Consider the following 16,698-nt stretch of genomic DNA (forward strand, 5'->3'; position numbering starts at 1 on the left):
TTCCTTCTATATTTAGATATCGATATTTTATACTGATTCTGTTTTATGAAAAAAAAACTTTGGTTTTGGTATCTTCTTATACACTTGTTTTTTAACTTAAATATTGCTTAGGAAAACACAAAGGAAGAAAAATTAGTTCTTTTACAAGTAACATCTTTGCATAGCTAATCCTAAAGGGTAAAATATGTTGTTTTTATGAGATTGAGAAATTGCTAATTTAATTTTTTAAATAGACAAAAGTTAGACCCAATTTGTTTTATGTTTACAGTGAACTAATGCCCCCTGAATTCATACTGAGGAATACAAGTGGTTAGAAAAATGGAAAGTAATACCTACTGCACACCCAGAATTGTTCTATGCAGTTAAATACACTTTGTTATTCTTCATTTCCTCTCACACAATACAGAACATACTGTTATGTTCCTCTCATAGAGGAGGAACTAAGGCTCAAGGGTTGAGTAATTTGGCCAGAGGAATTAATGTAAGTCTCTCTTCAGAATCTGCGATTGTGACCACTTTGCTGTGCTGATGAGATGACCATGTTTGTGTCTTATTTACTCAGTGAGCACTCTTACAGAATTTTAGAATCAGTATCATTTTTAGTTTCTGTCATTTATTTAGTAAGCAATTTAGTTATTATTTATTTATACCCACAATAAATAAACACTTAGGTGAAGTCAGGATATATAAGGAGCAGAAATCATATAATAAAAGTGAAATTAAAGCCCAGCTTGGTGTGCACATCTGTAATCTAGGCTATGTAAGAGGCTGAGACAGGAGAATCAGGAGGTTATAAGGCAGCATGGGCAACTTAGTGAGACCCTGTCTCAAAATAAAATAAAAAGGGCTGGGGATATAGCTCAGTGGCAGAATAACTTACTTAGAATGCACAAGGCCCAAGTACTGCCAAAAAAAAAAAAAAAAATAGTTAAACTGATAGTTCTCCAAATTGGCACCAAGATACTGCCCCCTAGATTTATCATCACATTCACTGAAATTCAAGTTAAAAAGACAAAATGTAGTCATATTTGTATCCCATTAGGATTTTCACTTACTGGTGATGTAACCTAGTGGTAGTCTCATGAGCAAGGCCCTGGGTTTGATTCTGAGGACTGTGCACGTGTGCGTGGGCACGCGTGCGTGCGCGCGCGCGCGCACACACACACACACAGATATGTATGTTAAGGATAAATGATAAGGATATCCTGATTTTTTTTCTTTTGATATGTTGCCCTAACTGGTCTTGAATTAGTAGGCTCAAACAATCTTTCTGCCTCAGATTCCTAAGAGGCTGGCCATCTTCATGTCTGACTCTACCCAATTGTTTTTAAGGGTAAAATCTTAAAATTCTATTTATTTTCTCAATATTTTGATACAAAATCAAGTGGTAAGTGAAAGAATTCTAAACATTAGGTAGTGTAAGTATTTTTCTAATTTTACATGAAAGAGAAATCCACTCTATAGACTTCTGGAGTGCAGTAGTATAGAACTCAGCAAGTACTATCCCCAGCAAAACAATTGGTGAGAATTATAAAATACAATCAACTAAAGTCTCTGAAAATTATCCTGTGAACATTTAGCATATGAAGAGCATTTATCTAATGTAAGAACAGTAATTGTCTCGCAATATGATCAATAGTAACACATATACTAGACCATGCACTTAGAAGGCATAGCTTCCCTTTACCATCTTCTCTGGGTGGGATATGACACAGGAATTGGAGCAGACATGTTTGATTAAGAGCTGTAAGCAAAGCAATGGAGACAGCAGAGCTACAAGAGAAACAGCCTCCTTTCCCTGCACATTGAGCTAGTACTCTAGTCCTGAAATGCCTACCTAATCTTTTGTAAAATCTACATACAATCTCAATGTTAAGTCACTTTTTCTGTCTCTGTGTTACAGCTACCTAAGCCATATTCTAACTTTTACCATTTGTAACTAATACAATGCCATCACATGATTTGATGAATTTGACATAAATAATATTATAGATGCCTAAGTAATTACCAACACTGTCAATTTTATAAGTAATGAATACTTAGTTGTTTAGATTACAATGGTTTTACTGTAGATTTTGAAACCTGGTTTCCAGGAACACAAAGAAACACCCAATGTTAGAATATATCTATTTTTTCAACCTAATTTTGCTGCTATTGTTGGAGATTATCATCTATATTGATGAAATAGATCAATAAATTTTTTAAGTATCTTCATAATTCTTATGTTTACTTGGAAAATACCTCATGAAATTTCTTGAATTTTTGAACCACCCAGAATTCCTGTTCTATACATATGCAAATTAGTGGTCTCCACACTCTTCAACATTGTGGCCTACAGAATATTTTGTAAGGTATAATGGGTTAAACTGAATACATGCCCAGAGGCATCATCAGTCCAGACTCAGTTGCTACGACAGGTAAGAGGAATAACTATCTCCTTGAAGATCATCAGTTGAGAAAATTTGGTACATTTTATAGAACTCTATATAGCTAAGGTATCTTGGGAACAAAAATCATCTTTTTTGGTGCTGGAGATGATCTAAAGCTCTTTTAATACGTGAAGAGTTAACTTCTGAGAGTTTACGGATAATTTTCTCCCCAGTAGTAGAAATCATGTAATTCTTTTCATACATGCTATAGTATCAGATATTTTGCAATACAGAATATGTTTGTTAGTCTGGAAAGTATTAATACTCTATGTTGAGATATGATTATTAGGTCCTTTCTATCATGATTCTTTTTATAAATATCACATACAAATTATATATTGACTATATTTTCAACTAGCACTGTTTTCTTGGAACAAAAAAAGTGATACCATATACAGTGATATTTGAAGTTGAAAGATATTATCATCATGTATGTCTATAAAATTTACATTACATAAGGAATGAGAATGTGGCTTGATAGTTAAATGCTTGCCTAACAGTTTTGAAGCCCTGAGTTCAGTTCCCATCACTGAAACAAACTGTTATATAAAATATTGAGGAATGAAATAATCAGAATTTAATATTCTCATCAAAATTAATGAAGTTTATACCAGTATGATTGTAGACAACATCTGTAATACAAAGAATATTCCATTCTTTTTTCAGTTTTTCCACGACCTGTCCAGCATCATGCCATGTATACTTTTTATTAGGTCTTGAGAAATCAGGATTTAATTCTAACTGATCAGCCAGGGAGTAGCACGACCTAGATAGTCCGAGTGTCTGCAGTGGGGTGAAATGAATCATGTTGTAACCTGAAAAGCAAGACAACAAAGACCACTGTAAGAAAAAACAAACAAAACCAACCTAAAATTAAGAAAAATATCAATGTAAACTTTCTTAAGTAAAATAAAAAGGCTACCATGCTTTTGGAAAAGGAGTCAACGACTTAGGTTCAAATTCTAGCTGTACCAAAAGAGACTTTAAGCAAGTCCACTTATATCTTTCAGAATATCAGTGTCCTCATCTACAGGACCAGGGTAATAAAATAGTGTACTAGAAAAAAATCACAAAACAATGCTTAGTTATTATTAGGGATTCAATTTCTATTTGTTGAATAGATATATTTATACACAAAAATATCAGTATATACTCATCTCCTAATTTTAATGTTTTACAGTACTTATAGTACATAGTTATGCCAGTGAACTTTTCATTCCTTTCTTCATCCTACATTTAAGTTGAAAATAGAAAATTAATGTTACTCCTATTTTATGTAAGAGTAAAATAAGTTTTATCTTATTGTAAGTATTGTTGGCAGCTCATGCCTTCCATGTGAAAAGTCAATATTTATTAATTAAAATTATATAATAATATATTTCCTCTACATTTTAATAGTTTGCTACTGGTTTTATATGTCAAAGCAAAAATCTCAGAAATAACAATGATCACATTTTATCATAGATGTCCTTAAGTTGAACAACATAACTTGACATTTTTATGGATTAAAAAGGGTCAACTTTAAAAATTTTCATATGGTTCTATTTTCATATGGTTCATATAATTACTAAATATATTAAGAGGTGAAATTAGAAGTAGGAGCAAAACCTCTGAAATCTGTATTTCAGAGGATAATTACATTTATTTTAAAAAAGAAAAGGAAAAGAAACCAAGCTGACATCACCTGACTCTTTTGCAACCCTCAGTCTGTCTTCCAATTAATCCAAAGGTCCCAAACACTTGGCTAAGAAAGTCTGGAGGGTAACACAGTCCAAGGGTAACACGTGATCATCACTGCCAACACGTAAAACAGGGTCCACAACTATGTAACCTCCACCACTTTTCTCATTTCTAAGGAAAAAAAGCAAAATTAAAATTTTCCATTTAATGAGAGGGAAAAAGTGAGATTTTTCTAGTATCTGAATAACTGGAAGGAACTATCCTATTTAAAATTATATTATTTCTAACACATACAATAATTTACAAAGTTGCAACAAAACTTAATGGAAAACAATTTTTTACCCATTCTGCATTATTACACAGTTAATACTACATTGCACAATAACTATATAATTATACCACATACAATATACATAATATCTAATAATGTTGTTTTAATGAAAAACAAATGTACTAGAATTTATCAGAAATAGCCAGAACACTTAAATAAATATCATCCTATAATCAGGTTGTAGGAAAAGACTAGATAATCTCATAGAAATTGAAGAGCCATATTCTATTTGTATCTCAAAAGGCAATGTAAAAATTATACTGCCATGGTTGATAACTTTTTATAAATTACATAACTTCAAGTTTTACAATGAATTAACTTTTTTCCCCATATACACAACACCTAACTTCACTTACTCTTGAAGGAAGTAATACTGAAATGATCCCGATTGTTGCAGATTAAGTTTACAATATTTATCAGAATCATCTTCTCTTTCTGTCAGATTTTCCCAATCCAAGGAACGGAATTTTTCTCTATTAAATGTTTCTCCAGGAAATGGGTAATTTGTATACACAGTAACTGCTTTACCCTGCAAAGTTGGGCCTAATCGGAACTGTAGTTCAAACCCTAAATAAAAACCATATTTTAAAAAATTATGTTAAAAATACTGTTTTATTTAAAGAATTATAAAAACCAAGATTCTGATTTAGCTGCATTTTGTTTTACCAAGTATAGTAAACATTGTGGAACCATCTGCTTCACAATGTCCTGTTTCTTTCCCTGTAAACTGATTCCTATTCACATAGTTACTTTAAGATGTGAAAATTCTTACATCCTTATTTATATTGATCTCCTCAACCCCTCACAGCACCCTACCCTCACCCCTAAATTGACTTGTGCAGAGGTGGGCATCTGAGTGAAGATGTTGTTCAGTATTTTTCAAACTGCAGCAGAGAAAGTGAGTTTCTCTATGGTGTCAAGAGTATGAGATTGTATATAAAACTTGGGAGGTATACTGGGACAACTATCCTACTCTACAAAGAAAACAAGTCTTCAGTGAAAGAAGTCAAACTCAAAAGAGGCAGAGTTTGAACTTTTCATAATTCTGAAGGCATGTGAGCCCCATATTGATATCTGCTGAAATACAGTGGTATGCTAACAAAGATGTATCAACTGGCTGGGGTGGTGGGAAAAACTAACTTGTAGTACTTGTTGACTTCTTGATAAGAACAATTCCACCATGGGTAATCTAAAGCTATTGAAGCCACATCATTGAATGTGGAATCAGAAGGGAAGTACACATTGGTTCTTCTGAGTGAGTACATGAACTTCCACATGAACTTCTATCCCTACTCATCATGATTTAGTTATTAAAATCTTTGTTGGAATCCTGACACCCAAGATATTCCCATTCTTTCCCAAGTCATACTATTTCTATTAAACTATACCTGAGACTTGTATTACAAGTACTTATCATTAGAGGCAACAATAACAAAACCCCATTATAATTAAGTCTTTACTGTTGAAGAGTTTTGGTTGGTTTAAGGAAGACTTTGAACTTTTGTTACAAGTGTTAGAATGTGAAAGTTTTGACTACACTCCAGTCTGTTAGGAATATAAAGCTTCTAAATATGATGTATCTCAATTAATGATAGGCAAAAAAAAAACTGAAGGCAGCAGGAAATTTAGTTAACTATAATTTTTAATACTTAAGAAATATTTTTGAGAAGATAGGAAATACTAATCACTATAATGACTGATTTATTAAATAGCCAATAAAATAATAAAACATTAAAGACTGAGCACCTATGGGGAACAAAATAGAAAATTATTCCACCCTTGCAGTGCTGGAGTTCTAGAGAGGAAAGAGCATATTAAACAATGAACTTCACAAATAAATAAGTAAAGGAGGGGACATATATTGAGAAAAAAAGGGGAAATAAGCATTTTAAGGACAATGGAGGAGAGGAAAGATGTTAATGTGGTGGCAGAAATTTTAAACAGGATGGTAATTGAGAAGCTAAAGGGTGTGAGAGAAGTAAGGTAATTGGTCACATCTCTATTATGGCCATCTAGGGAAAGCACTGACTATGCAAAGAAAATAGGACAATAAAACTAGTATTTAAGTATGTGCTGGTTTCAGAAATGACAAGCAGCTTAGTATAGCTGGGTTGGAATAAGGTGAGGGAAAGGAAAAAGAAAGGAAACAGGTAATTAGATCATACAGACCTTCTAGGCCACTGTAAGTATTTTGGCTTCTCTTATCAGAATGAGAACACAAAGAAAAAGTTCTTGAAGGAAATTATTAGAGTTGCTCCCATGAATAGGTGAATAAAGGAGGAAAATAGCCTTAATGCTGAATATGGAAAAAGATTTAATGGTCTGAATAGAAGATTAAATGAGCCACAATATTCCCTTCAGCAAAAGCCTAGTCCAGAGCAAGACCCTAACTCTTTTCAATTCTATGAAAGCTAAGGGAAGTAAGAAAAGGTTGAAGTTAGCACAGGTGGGCTCATGAGGTTTAAGGAAAGAAGATATCCTAATATAAAAATCAAAGCAGATTCCAAGGTGGCAGCTGCAGTATGAAGATCTAAGATTATTGATGAAGATGAAGGTGGCTACATTAAACAGATTTTACATGTAGATGAAACAGTCTTATAGTGCCATCTAGGAGTTTTTCATAGCTACAGAGAAGTCAATGCATGGCTTCAGAGGCAGGCTGACACTTGTTAGGGCTTATGCAACTGGTGAATTTATGTCAAAGTCAGTACTCACCATTCTGAGAATCCTAGGAACCCTAGGAATTATACTATATCTACTTTGACTGTATTCTATAAGTAGAACAGCAAAGCCTGGATGATAGCACATCTGTTTACAACATGGTTTACCGAATATTTTTAAACCCACTGTTGAGACCTACTGCTCAGAAAAAAAAGAAAAAAAAAGTTTCTTTTCAAAATATTACTGCTCACTGACAATGCACCTGGTCATATCAGAGCTCTGACGCAGAAGTACAATGAGATTAATGTTTGCATGCCTGTTTAAAAAAGCATTCATTCTGTAGCCCATGGATCAAGGAATAATTCTGACTGTTAAGTACAAATATATGTATGTATTGAGTGGTACTAGGGATTGAACCCAGGGAAGTTCTCTTAGTGATATCCCCAGCCCTTGCTTTTAAATTTCTGTTTTGTTTTGAGGCAGGATCTCACCAAGTTGCTCAAACTGGCCTTGAACTTGTGATCTACCTCTTTCTTCAGCCAGCTGAGTTTCTGGAATTAAAGATGTGTACCATTGTGCCCTGGTAAGTCTTTATTATTTAAGAAATACATTTTGTAAGACTAAAGTTGGCATCAATAGTGATGGATCTGGGTAAAGTAAACTGAAAACTTCTCAAAAGGATTTGCCATTCTAGGTGCTTCTAAGAACATTCAGGATTCATGGAAAGAGGTCAAAATATCAAGTTTAAAAGGCATTTGAAAAAAGTGTAGTTCAATCCTCATGGATGATTCTGAGGGCTTAAGACTTCAGTGATGTAAGTGATTGCAGATGTGATGAAAACAGCAAGATAACTAGAATTATAAGTGGAGCCTGAAGATATGGCAGAATTGCTGTAATTTATTTAAAACTTTAATGGATGAATAGTTGTTTTGTATGATGAGCAAAGACAGTAGTTTCTTGAAATGGAAACTACTGGTAGATGCTATGTACACTGTTGAAATGACACAAAGGATTTAGAATATTCACAAATTTGGTTGATAAAGCAATGGCAGGGTTTGAGAAGACTCACTTCAGTTTTGAAAGAAGGTCTATTGTAGGTAAAATGCTAGGAGTGCCCCATGCTATAGAAAATTTTTGTGAAAGTCGATTGAGATGGCAAAATTCAATGTGACCTTATTTTAAGAAATAGCTATAGCCACTCCAACTTCCAGCAACCACTGTGCTGATCAGTCAATAGGAATCAACATTGAGAATTGTCATTAAGGCTCAGATGATCATAAGCATATTTTAGTGATAAAATATTTCTTTTCCTTTCCCTCCCTTCCTTTCTTTTCCCAATGCTAGAGATCAAATCCAGGGTCCTACCCTAGGCAAGGACTGTATCACTGAGCTATACCTGTAGCTCTAAGAAATTATTTCTTAATGAAGGTATGTACATTGTTTTTTTTAAGACAGAATGCTATTTTACACTCAGTAGACTACAGTATAAGGTACACATAACTTTTATACACACTGGGAAACAAAAATACCATGTGACTTGCTTTATTGTCTTGGTCTGGAATGGAGCCTGGAATATCTCTGAGGTATGCCTCTATTGTTAGCTTAGAATTCTATACCTGGTAAAAAATACCTTTCAAAAACAAAGATTATGAGAATCAGGTTTTTCACTGTCAGAGAGGGTTGTTACAAATAAACAAGGGGGGAAAGTTATAGTGAATATTATATTGGATATGATTCAGAGGTAACAGTATAAATTGCCGTTTACAGTCAGCTTGTGCCAAGTGTGATGGGAGGATTAGCAACTTGGGAGGCTAAGACAGGAGGATTGCAAGTTTGAGGCTAGGCTCAGCAACCTAGTAGGGCCCTAAGCAATCTAGTAAAAACCTGTCTTAAAATTTTAAAATTGATGGGTTGGGGATATAGCTCAGTTGGTAAAGTGCTTGCCTTGCATGCACAAAGCCCTGGGTTCAATCCCTAGCACCACACACACACACACAAAATATTTAATAGTAATAATAGGGTTGGTGATGTAGCTCAGTTGCAGAGGGCTTATCTACCATGCTGGAAGCTCTGGGTTCCATTCCCAGCCCTGAAGGAAGGAAGGAAGGAAGGAAGGAAGGAAGGAAGGAAGGAAGGAAGGAAGGAAGAAAGGAAGGAAAGAAGGAAAATTAGTATGGTTCAAGGCAAATCCTGACACTAAGAACATGTTGGTATGTTCCTCTCAAGTCTAAAATTATTCTTTTGTAGCAGTAAATTGCCCAACTGATGTTCAACAGGTGGTAAATTTTTCTACAATACTAAATAATGGGAAAGATATTTTCTGTAAAGATTTCAGTAAAACACGATAGAATACTAGACTCTTCGAATTTACTCTAATCCAATCAAATTCTATGCCTGCCAAGAGAAATATAGCCTGCTTTCATACTGTAGTGTGAATAATGTGAGTAAATAGAAGTTCTAACCATTTCTGAAAAAAGTTAGTGATAAGAACTGTTAACTACATTCCTGAATTGAAATAAAATATGGATATAAATTTATTCATAGTAAATGGTGTTAGTAAATCAAAAACAAATTATCCAAACAGTGTTATTAAGTAACTAAACATCCAGAGACTCACTTTTCACATTGTACCATAAAACCAAGAATTTTTTCCCCAAGGAACTACGGAACTACATACACAATTTTTTCTACAAATTAATATAGCATTGATATATTAAGAATTTATATATATTATATATGTGTGTGTATACAAATATATGTGTTATGTGTGTGCATGTGTGTATATATGTGTGTGTGTGTGTGTGTGTGTATATGTGTGTGTGTGTGTGTGTGTGTGTGTATATATTGTTTTTTTTTTAGTTGTAAGTGGACACAATGCCTTTATTTTTATGTGATGCTGAGGATGGAACCCAGTGCCTCACCCATGCTAGGCCACAACCCCAGCCCCAAGAATTTTTATTGTTTTGACCTAATAATTTAATGTAGGTATATATCTTTTTGAGGAAATAGTGATGCAAACATAGGTCATGTATTAGCATATTTATCATAATCTCATTTACTATGATTAAATAAACTGACAAAAACCTAAATATCCAATAATTGGAAATAATGAAATAATTTATGATATATCTATAAGATGGAATATCACAAAGCTATTATAAATCATGGTATCCAAAGGTATTTAAACAGCATTTAATATTTTGTTAAATTTTATGTATCTGAAATCCTTTCTGGAAAAAAGTATGGCTGAAACAAGGTAGTAAGGAAGGTAATATACACTCAATAACATTATAAGCAGTAGGGGAGAAAACAGTTACAAAATTGTTTAAACAGTATGATCTCAATATTTTTAAACAGAAAGCACAGGAAAATAAACGTCTTTTTTATACATTCCTATAATTGGTGAAAGTCATTACAGCTACAACATAAAAGAATAGATTAAGAAATAGTTGCATGTAGAATTAAAACATGAAATAAAATACTTAGTGTCTATGAGAATCATCTATATACCTTTACAAGAATGATTACATTTATCATCAGGGAAAATGGTGACATTTTAAGCATGTGCAAATATCAGAGACTAGCCAATTGGACATATTTAAACAAACTGCCACCCATTATATTTATACAAATATTGTTTTTCTAATTACACAAAGACTCAGAGAACTTGCAGTACAAAGGTTAAAACTCATCTAACATCTTTAAAACAGTATTTGAATAAATAGTCTAACTTCAGAAAAAAAGACAAGCATTCCCAAAATGAGTATTTATATAATGTACATGTAAATTCAATAAACTATGTAAATTGTGAAACACCAGAGAAAAATTAAAGGAATAAGATATAAATGAAATAAACACTTTTTAATAACTAATTTTATTTATTAATAAGTGGAAGTCTTTCAACTCTCAGTAAAAATATTGATACTGTCAGTAAAAACAATGTGATTAAATAAATTTCATTATTTTTAAAGGTCTTTAATATTCTGTAATAAAGTGATTCAAAGTTCAAAGTTCTATATTTTGATAAGTGGTTTTAATGGCCTCAAAGGTGGAAAAAATATTGTACAATGGTATCCAAATACAAATAAAAGACAATCTTAGTGCTGTGTTCATTAAACCATATATTAATCTTTTTTCTCAATTGTAGATGGACACAATACCATTATTTTATTTATCTATGTGGCACTGAGAAGCCAAAACCCTGGCCCCATCATATTCATCTTTAATCACATTCACCAACTGTATAAAGACTTTTGCTGAAATGCTAGTGAATTTATATTTTCTCTGACATCAGCAATTGTTTTTATAAGCTAATCACACAAAATTCTGAAGCATGACTATAATAAACTAATGATTTGAAAACTTTCATGTGGAAGATTTTAAACACAAAGGAAAATTGGTTATCAATTTTTTAAAGTGGGCATGTGTTTGTTTACATGGGTAAAAATCACACAATGATGGAAACATTGCTAAAATATATATTCAAACACTTTTGCTACAGAAAGGAAAGTATGTCTAGATACTGAAGTGGACATACTGTAAATTGTTTCTATAAATCAAGTTTCATTGAACACAATGATACCCATTCATTGCCTATGTCTGCTTTCGGGTTACAATGGCATAATTCATTAGCTCCAACGGTGTGTAACCTAGAAAGCTGAAAAGATTTGCTATTTGAAAGTTTATGGGGAAAAAGTGTGCCAAACTCTGCTCCACAGTATCAATTTCCTTCAGTAAAGCAATTAACTTTATCGTTTGTGTGTCTGAAAAAGATAAATGCTTTTTATTTTTTTCTGACATTTTCTAAGTTTCATATTAAAAGGCTACTTGTCATTCCTGAAAACACAGAATCTCAAAGGGCAAGTCTCAAACACCTAAACAGTTTGTAACTAATCTTTCCCAACTTCAGTAGAGTAAAAGAGTCATTTCTGGTTATTCTTCCTCTTGTTTCAGAGTTTTGGAAAGATTGTTTTGTTTTGTGTTTGTTGTGTTGGGCATTGAACCTGGAGCTTCACACATGCTAGGCAAGCTCCCTACCACTGAATTACATTTCTAACCCCTATTATTTAACATAATATAACTTGTTTATCTACTTAACTTAAGTATGTATGTAATCCATGGCAATATACTGAAAAAAACAAGGGTTTGATTGGGAGTGCCCCCAGACCTATGACCTCAATTCTTTCCTCATAATGTTTTTTGTTTGTTTGTTTGTTTGTTTTATAACTTATCTGACAGAAACTGGGAGTGTTAATATTAGTTCATATATTAGCAAAATTACACACTTTTTTTTGTTTGGTACTGGGGATTGGACCCAGGAGTACTTTACCACTAAGTCACATCCCCAGCACTTTTAATTTTAATTTTTATTTTGAGACAGGTTCTCTCTAAGTTGCTGAGGGTCTTGATAAGTTGCTGATGCTGACCACAAACCTGAAATTCTCCTGCCTCAGCCTCTCAAATCACTGGGATTATAGGTGTGTGCCACTGCACCCAGCTTGGGTTACTTTTAAAGAATTAAAACAGAAAGAAAAGCAAGCAAGCAAAAAAGAAAGAAGAAAAAGTAATAGTCTATGTTGTCTTTCTGTGTCCCAATACATAGATCAGTGTATACAAGACACTCTAGACCTCTAATCCAAGTCATAGAAACTAAAATTTTTATGTACAGTAAATGAAACACTAGAATACCTGTCCTATGCCAGATTCCATAATTAATCATCATCATGTTAAAATTAAAATTGACTTAGATCACAGCAGTACATAGCATGGCTATCTTATTCCTCATGCTAAAACTAGGAATACTTTATTCAGATTTGCAATACGTATTACAGATTTGCAGACATAGGCAATACATATCCCTCCTGGAGACAGCTAGCAAGATGAGTGATAAAGTATTATTGTAAATGGAAATTTTTCCCTCCACATGATTTATAGAAACTGAAGCTCCTAAACAAAAAATGTTTGTATATAAAATATAAAATGTTTATATTTTCTTAAAGAGGAAAATGATAAATTTAACCAAACTATATAAAAGATGGAAGAATTCCAAATATGGAGAATACTTATTATGTTCATTATTCTGCTACTAAGTAAGATAAATAAAATGGGAAGACTCATGCTTTGGCTAGAAAATAATTATTCAGTCTTCTATTGTTGAATTAAAAGAATCTACAGAGATGTCAGTCTTGAAAATGAAGATAAATTCTTTTAGGGAAAAAAGAAAAGAAAAATGAAGAAGAGTTTGGTTGTTTGTCAATTAACTATGAAAAAACTAAAAATTCCCAGTTTCTTCACTCTAATTGGTTACTAAATCCTATGCATTTTAAAATGTCTCATTCTGTCCCCCTTTGCAACTCTGATATTGTTAAATCCTTATCTTTAACCAGATACCATTTTTAAGCTTTTTTTTAATTGTAGATGGACACAATACCTTTATTTTTCATTTACTTATATGTGGTACTGAGTATCAAACCCAGTGCCTCACATGGGCTAGGCAAGCACTCTACCATTGACCTACAACCCCAACCCCCAGACAGGTTTTTTAAAAGAGCCTTCTGGATGATTTCTTGTCCCAGTGTTCCCTCTCTTTAATTCATTCTTCACATTACAAATTATCTTCTAAAATAATATGATCACTACAACAAAAGTGGCATATTCCCATTCATAGCATTTGGATGAAATTACTGTTTTTTAACTAGAGTTACAAAGTCAACCACATCATTCTTATTTCATAAGACCTTCACAATTCCCTCTTCAAACAGGTTAGCTGAATTTGCCAAGTTTTGGTGCATTTAATCAGAGTTGTAGTGATCGATCAGCAAGTATTTATTAACTGCCCTTCTGTAGAAGGGCAGAATATCTTTACTTCACAAATAGAGAAATTAATGCTAAAAATGTAACTTGACAAAAGCCACATAATTTGTTAGCAGCAGAGCCAGGAAAATGCTGATTCCTTACACTTGTCATTACACTGTACTCAAAAGCTTCCATGAAGAAAGCAAAGCTCAAGGACCTCTTTTAAGGAGTTCTTGGCACAGAGGAAACAGCTGAGGCAGTAAGAATGCATACTTCTTTGAGGCTAGGGGAACAGAAAAAAAGGATTCCTAGCAGATACTTGCAATTAATTAAAATGTAGAAGGGAGTCCAGTGAGACACATTAAGTTGACAGGAATATTAAGAGGGTAAAGAGGAAAAAATAGTCAAAATCAGAAAAGTGCAGAGTCAGGAAAGCCAAAAATGGAGTAAGTACTTGATGATCTTAAGTGCCACACCAAGTTGGAAGAAGAGGAGAGTTGGCATTGGGGGTAACACATGAGATGGCTGAAATTCAAAGAAAAATAAATTTAATTCTTCAAATACTATAGAAATAACAAAACTTCTTCAAAATGGTTATCATTGTCCATTTGGTACACCAGTAAGGGGGAGCTGTATTTATTTTTCATATATTCAATTTCTATTTCACAAATTATATTACATAAAATCACTGTGGAAAGTTTTTCAATGCTGAAAAATTACAAAATCTAAGAAAATACAGCATCTATGAATCTGTTTTATAGAAACACAATTTGATTTTTTAATCACTGCTTAACTATATCAGCATAATTTCATTGGCTATTTTTTATTTGGCAAGAAACTATTTTCAGCTTTTATCTTCCCCACATTTGAGAGCATTTTGATTAATATAAAAAATAGTTTATTATATTTTTGCTATACTCTACTAATTCAGAGGCTCAGTAAAGGAAAAGAGTGAGCTATAAAAAACCAAAGTTACAGATATACTCAGTAAAATTATATATAAAGTATTTTCACTAAGTTTTAATAAGAAATGCTATCAGAAATAATGTGGTCATTAATGTGGGAGTTTGCACAGAAGGAAAACTGACCTATTTTATCCTTGTTCTTACATGACAGATATAAAACACTTTTAACTAAAATCAACTATAATTAGTTTAATCTGCAGAATATGAAGATCCTAGAAAACTGTATCTAACTCAAAGTTTTATTGTTGGGCGCTGGGGATTGAACCTAAGGCCTTACTCATGTCAAGCTCAAGTTCTAGTACTTTAGACATCATCCCAGTCCCTAACATAAAGTTTTAAAAATTTTAAATTGTATAACTAAGAAGAACCAATAAAATTTTTAATTGCCCAATAATGAGTTAAAATTTAAAAGACACAAAGGAGATATTCAAACAACCTGCTACTGACCTTGTTCAAGTCTGAAGAGGGTCTTTTCCAGCTTTTCCATTTCGTTTAGTAGTAAAATTCTAATCTGTTTACCATGTCCCATTTTGGATTCTGGAGGCTTTGAAATCTTTCAGAAGAATTAAAGGAACTCCAAAATCAAATGAGTTACCCCTGTGACACACAAAAAAGGAATTACAAAAAAGAAAATAACTATTACCTTAAACTCTGCAGGGCTGACAGCTAGCTGCACTTACATGTTCTAAATGTGGTTTAACTCTAGCAGAGCAAAGAGAAAGGAGGAATCTTATAAAGAAGATCTGAGAAGGCAAATTGTTTTTTCTTCCCTTAAAGCAGAATGAGGAAGACTGAAGCAAATATAATGTATTGTCAATTCTCACGAATAAAACATAAAAAAACCAAAAAGCTAAAGCATTCTCAGAGAAAAGCGATACTATTTAAGAAAGCCTGGAATTCCAAGGGGAAAAATTCCCCTGTCTTGGGCCAAATGGCTGTCAAGTCTCCAAATGGCACTTCTGCTTACAGGAGATTAGTCTGCTCAAAGATAACAGGTGGGAGATCGCCCCATTCCCAAATTCGGGTCAGAAGCCATCAATGGGGAGATGTGAACAGAGGAAAGCAGTTGTCGCCCCTGGAATAGCTGTAATAGACATAGGATGGACAGAGAGAGCTATAGATAGAAAGAATGCATTTCTCCGGGAGGCCAGCAGCATTCCTAGCACTTGGTGAGCAAGTTATGCAGGCGGCATCTGAGAAACCCCGGGTCTGGCGCTATTCGCTATTGGGGGGAGGACACGGGAAGGCTAGCAAAAGGGGACAGGCCTGGGGCTGGGGATGTGGCTCAAGCAGTAGCACGCTCCCATGGTATGCATGTGGCCCCGGGGTTCCATCCTCAGCACCACATACAATCAAGTGTTGTGTCCGCCAAAAACTAAAAAATGTTTAAAAAAAAGGGGGGGGCGGGGGACAGGCCGGCTGCCCAGCCACGGACAAACGCCACAGTCCAGGGAGGGCAGGGCGCCCTGAAGGGCAAAGGGAGGGGAGGTGGCGCCAGCACCCGGAGACCAGAGGGGAGCATCCCTGAGACTCCGCCTAGCGCGGGTCCCCCAGAGGCCCAGATTCCACCCAGCAAGGCCTGCACTGGCTTAGGTGGGAGTGGCAAAGGGAGGGGAGGTGGCACCAGCACCGGGAGACCAGCAAGGAGCGTCCCTGAGACTCCGCCTCGCATGGGTCCCCCTGAGGCCCCAATTCCACCCTGCAAGGCATGCACTGGCTTAGGTGGGAATGGACCTGCCTCACTTCCACTTCCTGGAACCTCCAGGCCCACTAGCCCAGACCCCTAGTCTCAGAATGTGTTCACAGCGGAGTTTCAGGCTGCCGGAAGCCGGCTTCC

At 34.4% G+C, this 16,698-nt stretch overlaps 1 pseudogene across 1 annotated transcript in view; it reads right to left on the reverse strand.

Annotated features, from left to right (window-relative positions):
• Positions 1-15,549, reverse strand: part of LOC143405196 (glycogen debranching enzyme-like) — a 73,440-nt pseudogene extending 57,891 nt beyond the window's left edge. The window contains exons 1-4 of the transcript XR_013091997.1: positions 15,309-15,549; positions 4,797-5,007; positions 4,114-4,280; positions 3,041-3,244 (exon numbers count right to left, since the gene is read on the reverse strand). The product of XR_013091997.1 is annotated as a glycogen debranching enzyme-like (transcript). The remainder of the gene's footprint in view (positions 1-3,040; positions 3,245-4,113; positions 4,281-4,796; positions 5,008-15,308) is intronic.
• Positions 15,550-16,698: the final 1,149 nt, after the last annotated feature.

The sequence above is a fragment of the Callospermophilus lateralis genome, chromosome 7 (assembly GCF_048772815.1).
Source record: "Callospermophilus lateralis isolate mCalLat2 chromosome 7, mCalLat2.hap1, whole genome shotgun sequence".
Lineage (NCBI taxonomy): Eukaryota > Metazoa > Chordata > Mammalia > Rodentia > Sciuridae > Callospermophilus > Callospermophilus lateralis.